At 45.4% G+C, this 12292-nt stretch overlaps 1 pseudogene; it reads left to right on the top strand.

The window, feature by feature from the left end:
• The first annotated feature begins 777 nt into the window (after positions 1-777).
• On the top strand, positions 778-5842 carry LOC106324099 (annotated as a pseudogene).
• The last annotated feature ends 6450 nt before the right edge of the window (positions 5843-12292 follow it).

Here is a 12292-nt window from a genome sequence, read left to right as displayed (position 1 = left end):
GTAAAGTCAGCTGGTGCCTAAATCTCTTAATGCTTTCTTTCTGATTCATTTGGGTTTAGTTCTAGATCTTAGGTGTAGAGCTTTGAATCTTAACTGAACTTGTGAGAAAGGCAGAGACTTGGCAGCTGAAATTGAGTGAGAGAGAGTTTGTTTTAATTTTTTTGTGTTTCTTTGTTTTTGCTAACTTATCTTTCAGGAACAATGGCTGATGGACGAGATGGAGAGGAAGTAGGAGAACCAGCAGCTCAGCAAATCAACCTCAACCAAGTTCAATTTGAGGCTATGATGGCTGAGATAACTAGAAGAATGCAAGCTAATTACCACTGTGCTCAACAAGTTAATGAAAATTTACTTGATGACAATGCAGGACAAGAGAGGGGAGCTGCTGTTGGAGCTCAGAGAGCACGCATAGGGCCTAGAAGGGGACCAGGAGTTGTAGTTGGAGGTCATAGGACCTATGCTGAACAAGTTCAAGAGGATTTAGCTGATGAGAGTGATAATGAATCTCAGGCTAGCCAACACAGTAGACACCATAACCGCAGACGACAAGCAGCTGATAATCTAGGCAATCTCAAGCTGAGAATACCTCCATTCCATGGCAAGAATGATCCAGATGCCTATTTGGAGTGGGAAAAGAAGATAGAGTTGGTTTTCAATTGCCAGCGGTTTACTAAGGAGAGGAAGGTCAGATTAGCAGCCACTGAATTTTGTGGTTATGCTATAAACTGGTGGGAGCAGATTGCCACTACTAGGAGACGCAATGGAGAGCCTCAGATAGCTTCCAGGTTTGAGATGAAGACTGTGATGAAGAAGAAGTTTGTTCCTACTCACTATGGGCGAGATCTTCACCAGAAATTGAGAAGGCTTTTTCAAGGAACCAAATCTCAAGGAGCCAAGAGTGTAGAAGACTATCACCAGGAGATGGAGACACTCATCTTGAAAGCTGACTTGATTGAGGGTGCTGAGGCAACTATGGCTAGGTTCCAAGGAGGGTTAAACAGAGATATACAAGACAGATTGGAGCTACAAGAGTATGAGGACATGGATGAGCTACTGCACAAAGCTATTCTGATTGAGCAGCCAAACAAGACGAAGAGTTCAGCAAAAACTCCATACGGCTCTACTGCAAAATCAGTGTACTCCAAGGATGATAAGTCATCTGATAAGCCAAAGGAAGGGTCTTCATCAGTGGAAGCAATGCGAGATGACAAGGGCAAAGAACCAGCGACAGCCACTAGGTCCAGGAATGTCAGATGCTTCAAGTGTCATGGGATTGGGCATTATGCCAATGATTGTACCAACAAGAAGGTGATGATTATCCTAGCCAATGGAGATGTGGTTTCTGAAGATGAAAAATCCGACCAGGAGTCTGAGGATGAGGGTGTGGAGTATCCTGTCCGAGGAGAGTTGCTAGTCACCAGAAGACTCCTCAATGCTCAACCTAAAGCCAAAGAGGATGGGCAAAGAGAGAACCTGTTTCACACCAGATGCTTAATTCATGACAAAGTTTGTAGCTTGATCATTGATGGAGGAAGCTGTACCAATGTAGCAAGTGAGGAACTGGTGGAGAAATTGGGTCTTGAGGTGTATAAGCATCGTAAGCCATACCTCTTGCAATGGCTCAATGAAGAGGGAGGGCTAAAGATCAGCAAGCAAGTAAAAGTCTTACTGTCAGTGGGGAGATATCAGGATGAGATCACTTGTGATGTGGCGCCTCTTGAACCTAGCCACATTCTACTTGGTCGCCCTTGGCAGTTTGACAAGAGGGCAGTACATGATGGCTTCACCAACAGGCACACCTTCACTCACAAGGAGAAGCAGATCACGCTGGTACCACTGTCGCCTCAGGAAGTGCACCAGGATCAAATGCATCTTAAGAAGAGAAAGGATGAAGATAAGGCCACTGGTAAAGCCTTGATGCTGGATGAATCCAAACATGTAAGTAAGATGAACCTCTTTGCTACTACTAAAGATATCAAAACTGCTATGCTTGAACAACCAAATCTGATATTAGTAGTTTACAAGGAGTTGTTGATCTCTTCTACTAACACTGATCCTGTGATTCCAGAAGAGATTGAGTGTCTTTTGCAGGAGTATAGGGATGTCTTTCCAGAGGATAATCCAGTTGGCTTACCACCCATTAGAGGTATTGAACATCAAATTGACTTTGTACCATGAGCTTCCATTCCAAACCGGCCAGCATACAGGACAAACCATGTTGAGACAAAGGAGCTCCAGAAACAAGTCAATGAACTCTTGGAGAAAGGCCACATCAGGGAAAGCTTGAGCCCTTGTGCTGTACCTATGCTACTGGTGCCTAAGAAATATGGGAGCTGGCGCATGTGTGTAGACTGCAGATCCATCAACAACATCACAGTTAAGTACAAACATCCTATCCCACGCTTAGATGATATGATAGATGAGTTACTTGGTTCATGTGTCTTTTCTAAAATTGATTTAAAGAGTGGTTACCACCAGATTAGAATGAAAGAAGGAGATGAGTGGAAAACTGCTTTTAAAACTAAGCTAGGATTGTATGAATGGCTTGTCATGCCTTTTGGCCTTACTAATATGCACCTAGTACATTCATGAGGTTAATGAACCATGTCTTGAGAGCTCTGATAGGTCGATTTGTTGTGGTGTATTTTGATGATATACTGATTTATAGCAAGACCATGAAAGAACATGTTGATCATTTGAGACAAGTGCTAGATGTGCTTAGGCAAGAGAATCTGTATGCTAACTATAAGAAATGCTCTTTTGGGACAGATAACCTTGTGTTTCTAGGCTTTCTTGTGACATCACAGGGCATACAGGTTGATGAGGAAAAGGTGAAGGCTATCACGGAGTGGCCGATCCCTAAAACCATTGGAGAAGTCAGAAGTTTTCATGGACTTGCTGGTTTCTACAGAAGGTTTGTGAAAGATTTCAGTAAAATTGCTGTCCCACTGACTGAAATCATCAAAAAGAGTGTAGGATTCACTTGGGGGCAAGCTCAGGAAGAAGCATTCCAACTGCTGAAAGGGAAGTTAACAAGTGCTCCTTTACTTGTACTTCCTGACTTTTCTAAAACTTTTGAAATAAAATGTGATGCATCTGGAGTTGGAATTGGAGCTGTGTTGATGCAGGAAAAGATACCTATAGCGTACTTCAGTGAGAAGCTTGGAGGTGCCACTTTGAATTATCCAACCTATGACAAGGAGTTGTATGCCCTGGTGAGAGCCTTGCAGGTGTGGCAACATTATCTTTGTCCTAAAGAGTTTGTGATCCACACATATAATGAATCCCTTAAACATCTCAAAGGTCAACAGAAGCTGAACAAGAGGCATGCTAGGTGGGTTGAGTTCATTGAGACATTTCCATATGTCATCCACTACAAGCAAGGTAAGGAAAATGTTGTGGCTGATGCACTATCCAGAAGGTATGTTCTTTTATCTTCAATGGAAACAAAGCTTTTGGGATTTGAACACTTTAAGTCTTGTTATGCTGATGATCCAGAGTTTCAGGAAATGTTTAGACAGACTGAAAAACATGCTAGTGGTAAATTTTATCAAGTGAAAGGTTTTCTTTTCTATGATAACCGCATGTGTGTCCCTTGTGGTTCTTTGAGAGAACTTTATGTCAGGGAAGCTCATGGAGGAGGGCTGATGGGTCACTTTTGAGTCGCCAAGACACTATCTACCTTGCAGGAACAGTTCTATTGGTCGAGCATGAAGAAAGAGGTGGAGAAGGTATGTTCCATGTGTGTTGTGTGCAAGCAAGCCAAGTCCAAAGTCCAATCAACAGGTTTGTACACGCCACTCCCCATTCCTACTGAGCCTTGGGTTGATATCTCTATGGACTTTGTTTTAGGATTGCCTAGGACCAGGAAAGGTAGAGATAGTATCTTTGTGGTTGTTGACAGGTTTTCTAAGATGTCACATTTCATACCTTGCCATAAGACTGATGATGCATCTCTAGTAGCTGATCTTTTCTTTAGAGATGTTGTTAGATTGCATGGCATGCCTAGGACTATAGTGTCTGATAGAGACTATAAGTTCCTTAGTTATTTCTGGAAAACTCTGTGGGGAAAACTAGGAACTAGGCTGTTGTTTTCAACTACTTGTCACCCACAAACTAATGGACAAACTCAAACAGTCAATAGGACTCTGTCCACTTTGCTGCGTGCTATCATTAAAAAGAACATCAGGACTTGGGAAGATTGTTTGCCTCATGTAGAATTTGCATACAATAGGTCAATGCATTTAGCTACTAAGCTTACTCCTTTTCAGGTTGTGTATGGGTTCAATCCATTATCTCCTTTAGACTTGTTTGCTTTACCTTTGAAAGAACAAGCTAACCTTGATGGCAAGCAAAAGGCCGAGTTTGTTAAGTCTTTGCATGAGCAGGTCAGGAAGAACATAGAGGCGCGCACCAAGATGTATGCAAGACAGAAGAACAAAGGCCGCAAGGAGTTGGTGCTGGAACCTGGTGATCTCGTGTGGATCCACTTGAGGAAGGATAGGTTTCCTGCTGAAAGGAAATCGAAGCTGATGCCAAGGACAGATGGTCATTTCAAAGTGTTGAAAAGAATCAAAAACAATGCTTATCAGATTGATCTTGAAGGTAAGTATACTATAAGTTCTACTTTCAATGTTTCTGACTTGATTCCTTTTGTTGTAGATGAATTGGATTTGAGGTCAAATCTTTTTAAAGGAGGAGGGGATGGTGCAGCCATGAGTAGAGACATTGGAGAGCTGAGTGAGTCAGACGAGGGAGAGGCATACTTGAGCAGAGAAGAGCCAGACTTGAGAAGAGAAGAACCAAATGAGCTAGCCAGCTTGTGGAGTGGACCAGTAACAAGATCAAAACTGAGAGCACAAGAGCGTCGTTAGGTCCCTTTTCTTGTGAGCAAAGAAGTATTGGAGCGCTGCAACATCTGGGGTAAGCTCTGATCTCTTCTTTTTGTTTACTGTGAACAACTCGCTAAGATGTATTACTGCCATAATTCAGGTAATATGTCGGGATCCAAAGGTGAGGAGGCGTTGGCAGAGTATAAGAGTGCTTTAGAGGTCATGTCGGCGAAGAAAGCTGCTCCCAAGAAGGCTGCCCTTAGTGATAATGAAGATGAAGTTCAATTCATCAGGAGCAACAAATGTCAAGCCGCGACTGCTCTAGCTTCTTCTTTGAAAAAGAAATCCAAGGCTTCGGGATCTACCCCGAGGGTCTCTCCGTCGTCGTCGAGCAATCCAGCCACGATTTTGGCTAATCTCAACACTAAGGTGTTTCCTCTGACTTCGGTGGTCCATCCAATTCATCCAGGGTGATCTCCTCCAGGTAACAAATTTTTCTCCTTTTTACTTCTTTTGGCATCTCATTTTTTTTACTAAAGATAGATTTGTTTTTGAAGGCAATGTCCCAGTTGTTCCATCTCGGTGAGAGGATGGGTGATCACGCTTCACTCAAGGCTGACCTAACTGAGTTGACTTCCCAGCTGCGTGAGGAGAAGGATAATTTCTTAGCCAAGGAGAAGGAGATCAAGACTTTGAAGCTCAAGGTGAGGAACCAAGATGAGGCTGGTTCGTTGGCTGCAGCGGAGAATGTCGCTCTGAGGGAGCAGTTGGAGAAACGGGAGGAGGAGGTGTGCGATCTGAGATGCGCTGCGGAGATCTTTGATGCTGAGAAGACTATGGCGGTGAGCGGCGCCATAGTGGTGGCTCGCTGGGAGCTAATGAGGGAGTGGCTCAATCATCAGACCGACAGCTGGGATCTCGAAGGTGCGTTAGAGCGGTACAAGATGGTAAAGACCTCCGAGGCTGAGTATCGGGTCTCCCTGCTCCTTCTTTCGAGGGAGAGCCAGTGATTCCGAGCAAGACTGTGATAGAGAAGACTCCGGAGCCTACTACTGATGATCCTCCGTCTGACACCTAGTGTAACACCCCCAAACCATCCTAGACATATGGTCGACCAACCGACCAACAATCAAACAAGAACATGACCGATCGACCGTCCAACACCCAGGGTTAGAGATGAATGAGCCAACTGGCCAGCCAACAATCAAACAAGAACATGACTGACCGTCTAACCCAACACCATGGTTCGGAAGCACTACGTGACGGGTTAGGGATGATCCGGCCAGAGTCACGAAATTTGCGTCAAGGCACAAGGCTTTGCAACCCGTACCTAGAGTTAGCGTTTTCTGTTAGATCGAGGCCTAAGGCTTTTCAACCCGTACCACGACCTAACGTTGTGTTAGACCGGACTAGTCAAATATCAGAGTACTCATGAAGCGCATATAAAACACTTACTTTATTGATTCAAGAAATATCCATACATTGAAATAATTCAAGACTGGGTCCGGCCTAATGCCAAATCGAGCCAACAAAACACATAACGTAATACCGTTTACAAAAGGCATGAAATCTACTCCGGCGGTCCTAACGTCCAACACCAAGCTATCCGATCATCCTTACGTAAAGCGACCTGCAAAAAGGACAACGGAGTTGGATGAGTAACCTAATGTTACTCAGCGAGTTACAATCCCCAACTAACAAATACAACCCCACGCTATCCCACCCCAAACAATCTAAAGTGAGAAGTTCACCTAATAACACAATTCAATAACAATAAGCAATATTCGAAATATGCAGCGGTAAACGATAGCAATATAACTAGCATTATGCTAATTACTAACTCATCACCAAACTCAACGTCGACTTAAACTAGGGTTTAACAACCCGAAACACGATATAATATATATAACAAACTCGGGCCCTGGTGACGTTATGTTCCTCCTTCACTATCGGCAATATCCTATCTTCCTACCACAAAGGCCATAACAAGGAACTTTCAACCGACCGCGGCCCACTGTCCTTCGGTTCACCGCGTGACAGTCCACAGTCCTTCGGGTCACTGCCACATTACACCGTCGTGTAATCACTCAGCCATAGGCCATGACCCCGTCTATCTGAGTCTTCCCGATCCAGCGAATAAGGGGTTTCCTTGACCCCGCCGGGTACGAGGTCTGAAGGAACACTAACTCACCCCAATATGCCTAGCATTATGGGTTACACAAATGCTATCGGCCAATATACGACTAATACTAAACCCGGTAATATAACACAAGGTTCCTAGTAATAGTCACCACAAAATCAACACATCCACCTTAAACATGCCTAGCATTGTGGGTTACACCAATGCTATATGGCCAATAAATGATTAATACTAAACCGGGTAAAATAACACAATGTTCCTGATATTAATCGCAAATTAACACAATCAATCATATTCCAGAATCTAGCATAAGACTAATTCCAGAATACCTAACTATCCACAACTTAGCGATATCATCTAAGGATTCCGCATTCGCTAACTAACCAATCAACCTAACCATTAGCATGCTACTACGGTTCTCAAGCAATAACAAGCATGCCATAACCTCAATTATTAACTAGTCAAACCGTTACTCAGTTAGACCTGGTGACAGGCCTCGACAGGCTGATCTGGACTCGGACAGAACCTCCTCTACCTTCTGGACAGTTTTTCGTACTTCCCGGCGGAGTATCGAGCAGAACTTCGACTGATCTGAACCCGTAGAACTGAACTAACTCCGGACAGCATCTCTAGTTGATCATCAAATGAACTGAGTGGCCTGGACTAATTCAGTTGGACAGAACCGTCCCTAGGCGCTGAATCGAAACCAGTAGAGAACTGACCTCGCAATCTCTCTAAAATTCTCGAAATAGATCGGAAACTTTTCCTTTCTTTTTCTACTTTTCTCTCACGTTTTTAAGGTGGTGTGGACAGGTCTGGATGTGAAGAAATGATCTGGGGTCGTAGGGTATTTATAGGAGACATCAACCAATCAGCTTCAGGTTGGTGGCATCCCGTGTGTCTCTTCGCATAGCTCCGGACGCATGCGCGGCGGCACCTCGTGCTCCATATGGCTGGCTGCATGTCCAGGACACATGCAGGATGCCATCACTCCTCCCAGATGTTAGGCTGCATTAATAGTGCTCATGCAAGGCGCCACAGCAGCACACACATGTCGATCAGCATGCTTCGGTTGCATGCGCGGAGACACCTTGTGCTTGGTCGATCCACCTCGTTCTTCTACATGTCAGGCTGCATGTACAGCTTTCATGCACGGCGACACCTCGAGCTTCTGGAGACACTCAGCTTGTTAGATGATTGACACCACGTTCTGAACCCATGCAACGAGTCACCTCGAGCTTCTCGGTCCATTCGCCTGATTTCTGTCCTTCCGGCAATTTTTTGATCCGCAATTAACCCCGAATATTTTTCTGCTCCCGTTCAGATGAGTTTAATATTTTAAATAAACTCCAATCTGAAGTCTGACCTTGGCGGTAAATATTTCCCGATCCTTCGGCTTCATCGAAGACTTGCATAATACCGAAATTAGGGTTTTTGTCTAATTTCGGGTTTTCCCTTCGTGCTTCGATCCCATCATGCTTGCTTCCCATCCTGCTTCCAATGTCTTCGAAATAATATTCCGCTGATACAAAGTTTTGAGGATTACTTCGTGGTTAAGAAACGTCATGCTTCTAAACCGCCGAGCTTCTAAAACGTCGTACTTCCAAAAATGTGATGCTTCCAAAACGTCCGTCTAATCAATCTAAGACATCCTCTAACTATGGTCGAGCAACTGATTCGACTAATAGTTCACTCACGATCAATTCTTCGCCCACCTCGTACTTCAAAGCTTCTCGATCGATCCTTATCGCCCGCGACTCGACCACCACAAAGATACTCAACCATTCTTTTTTTTTTTAACGGGTTCCTACACATAGTCTCTTTTTTGGAACTCTTAACCCCTTGTCGGGGTTTCTTTTGTTGTACCTGCCCTCTGTGAGGGTTAAAACTTTTTTGCGGGCCTTCGTGCCCTTTTATTTTGTAAGACGATGGCCCTGATGTGGCCTCCCCCGTTTTTAAAAAAGAACGCCTTTGGATTTTTATTTGCATACTAGACTCATTTACGAAGCAAGATTTTTCGTCGATGATCTCTTTCTTGAGAGGTAGCAGGGTGCGTTTTTCAGAGTCGTGGCCTCAGGAGTTGGAATTCTGAGGGATGTATCTAGATCTCTGTTTAGATATAGAGGTTGCCCCGGACCCGAAGATTCTGTGCTCTCTTAGTGCGCCGACGAAAGAGTGCTTTGGGAGGAACGGACAAACTTCTGTGACATGGAAGGATATAAAGTGATGTTAAGAAAAGTATGCTTTAGAGAGAAAAAGAGAGACTATGATCCATCAAGTTGTGTGAGGATTCATGTTTCGCTGGACTCACTTTATTTGATGGTTTACTATTATTTAAACTTTTACTAGACACGTCGGCGCACTAAGAGAGCACAGAGACTACTATTGGGCCTGAAGAGATGGGCTCTAAACCCGAGGTTCTAGCTTCTTTTTTATCTTTGGAACCCTGAAGCCACATAGGAACCCGGAGGTTCTTCCTCAGATTTTATACATAGGACCCGGAATCGTATGGGGAACCATGGGTTTCCTCTTTAGATCGGGGGCTTGTATAAGGACCCGGAGTTTCTTGGGAACCCGGAATATTTTGCTTTTCGCAGGGACCGTACTCCGCCTTCCTAGGCAAAACTGTTGGGGTCAAAATCGGTCACGACGGAATCGATGTCCGAAAGTCCTCAGAAAAACCGAATCTCGTTCAAAACTTCAAAAGCCGACCAGACGTATAGTCGAAACGGATCGTCCGGCGAGCTCAACCATGACACGAGCCGGCGAGCACAACCGTGTTGCCGGTCGACTCGATGGCAAGCTCGGCCGCGACACGAGCCAGCTCGCCCGGCGAACACGACCGTGTCGCCGGTCGACTCGCCGGCGAGCTCGCCCGGCGAGCACGACCGTGTCGCCGGGCGAGTCGGCTCGCCGGCAAGCTCGACCGTGGCACGGATCAGCTCGCCTGGCTAGCGCGGCCAATTCTCCGTGTGTCATTCCGAACCTGGTACCATCCCATAACCATGCATCTTCGTCCGAAGTTTCCGTAACTCAGTCTTCAGGTCCGTGGATACGACACCAATGTTCCGTCTAAAAAACATGGTCGAAAGTATTCCAGAGGTTGGGAAGGTTATGTCTCTCAAACGGTTTCCTATTCTTCGTGGTAGAGCAGGTTATGGTTAACTTAACACCAACTGCCTCGGCTATGCAAAGAAACAGGGTTCCGTTGGAAGAACCATGCCTATGCCAACGGCTACTTCGCGAGTAAAATCGTAAAAAACGCTTAAGTCTCGATACGGCCTAAAGAGGGTCCGAATTGCGGACAACGGCCCATCTATGGTCCCAAAAGACTTGAGCCCGAAGACTGGTATGACGGTTTATCTCATCCGCGGGAAGAGATAAATGTCAAATTTCCGAAGATAATCACGAAGAAGAAGGAAATATGGAAAAGCCCGCTTCGCGACAAATCCGGCTCAAAAAGAGGTAAACCGACCTAAGGAGGAGTATATAAGGAGGAACTAGGACGAAGAGGAAAGGGGGAAGACAGTGTTGTGGTCGAAAACGGTTACGACGAAGTTAACGTCCAAATCCCCGAAGAAGAAAACGAAAAACCTTCTTCGACAAATACTTTTTCAAAATAGATTCTTCCTTACGAAAAGCTTTGCAGAAGAAACACGAGACATCGGATATGAGCTCGAAAAGGGTCGCTACGCAGCGACCGAACGCGTGTTCCGCTCATTCGCTACATAGCGACTGAGCTCGAGCCGAAGCTTGGTCGCTTCGTAGCGACCGAGCGTTCGTCCACTCGTTCGCTACGTAGCGACCAAGCTCGAGCCGAAGTTCAGTCGCTACGTAGCGACCTAGCTCTTCCGAAACGTCGATACGACATTAGTCCATGCATTCTCGTCTACCCTTCGATGTTATCTCCCGAAGACCGTAGAGAACCCATTTCACGTTCCCCACCATTCTAAATTATCGATCAAACTTTACCGTAAGAACTGCTTAAAGTTCGTTCTTTATCGAAAGAAGCCATAATAAACGCTTCGAGTAAGAAGATGGCCCAAAGGAACCTAAGACATGACTCGAGGCCCGACTTACGATTTCTTAACCAACAGCCCGTGAGCCGCATAGCGGTTTACGCTTGGTTCGCAAGGAAAGATAAATGTCAAGTTTCCGCAGAAAAATGAGAAATTTTGAAGATAATTACGAAGATCGGAAAAAATGGAATATCTCCATTTTTATGCTATGGCGGCTTAAAGGCAAAAGAGGGAAAGCGTAAACTGACCTAGGAGCCAGTATATAAGGAGCCATAGGCGAGAGGCATGAGGAGGACTTTTTCCAGAGCAAACTTAGCACTTAGGAAAATTAGGCAACTTTCTGTTTTTGTTGTTCGAGCTGCGACTCAATTAGGTTTAGCCGTCTTAGGGTTGTTAGAACTAGGAACCTCGCCGACAGCTCTCAAGCCCAGGCTTATACCTTGTTGTAAACACTCATACGCAAATTCGGAATAAGACCTCTCTTTGGTCTCTTTTTACGATTTCATATCATTTATCGTTGTTATCTCGTGTTCTGATTGCTTAGCGTGTTGTATTAGCAGATATCCGGGACCTCTGGGAAACTAGGGTTTTCCTACTTTCCTAATTTAAACGTAAATCGAAAGTGCAAATTTCGGTTTCCACAATTTGGCGCTAGAACGAGGGGAGGGGGGTACGGATCGATCTAACTCTCAACCACATCACGCTCAACCAGACATGTCAACTGACGACGCGGATAACGTGCAGACTCCTCTTAACGGAAGCAGTGGCACTGATCTCCACACTCCCGCAGTGGACGTATCCGCGGACAACGCACCAGCCAACGCCGCAGCGCTCGAGGAGTTTAAAAAGATGTTCGCCACCTACGAAAAAAGGTTGGAAGAACAGGATAAGCTCGTGAGCACCTTGACCAAACAAGTTGAAACTTTAACGGCAAGGACTCGAGCAATCCGCCCCCACGGAACCACTAAAGTCCGCGGGAAAAGACTCGACTTCACAACCCCACTCGACAGGCCTTGAGCCTCGCAGGAACGACCTTCGGGTCAAAACCCTAACGAGAAATCTCCCATCGAAAAGGGAAACTCTGAAAGCCCTCCGCCTCCCGCGAAGGCTTCGGAGGACAACGGAGTCGAGCAAGTCGACATGGATCCAAGCGATGTCTCCAACGATACTGATGAGGACGTCGACAGAACTCCAAGGAGGACCAGAAGCCTATTCACTCGGGAAAGCTCTCCATTCGACAAACCAATGACAGAAGAGGAGGAAATCCTCTATTGGAACGAACAAGAAGAGCTGGCTGAAAA

This window comes from Brassica oleracea, chromosome C2, assembly GCF_000695525.1.
Source record: "Brassica oleracea var. oleracea cultivar TO1000 chromosome C2, BOL, whole genome shotgun sequence".
Lineage (NCBI taxonomy): Eukaryota > Viridiplantae > Streptophyta > Magnoliopsida > Brassicales > Brassicaceae > Brassica > Brassica oleracea.
The sequence above is the reverse complement of the archived record's forward strand: the minus strand, read 5'-3'. Positions and strand labels throughout refer to the sequence as shown.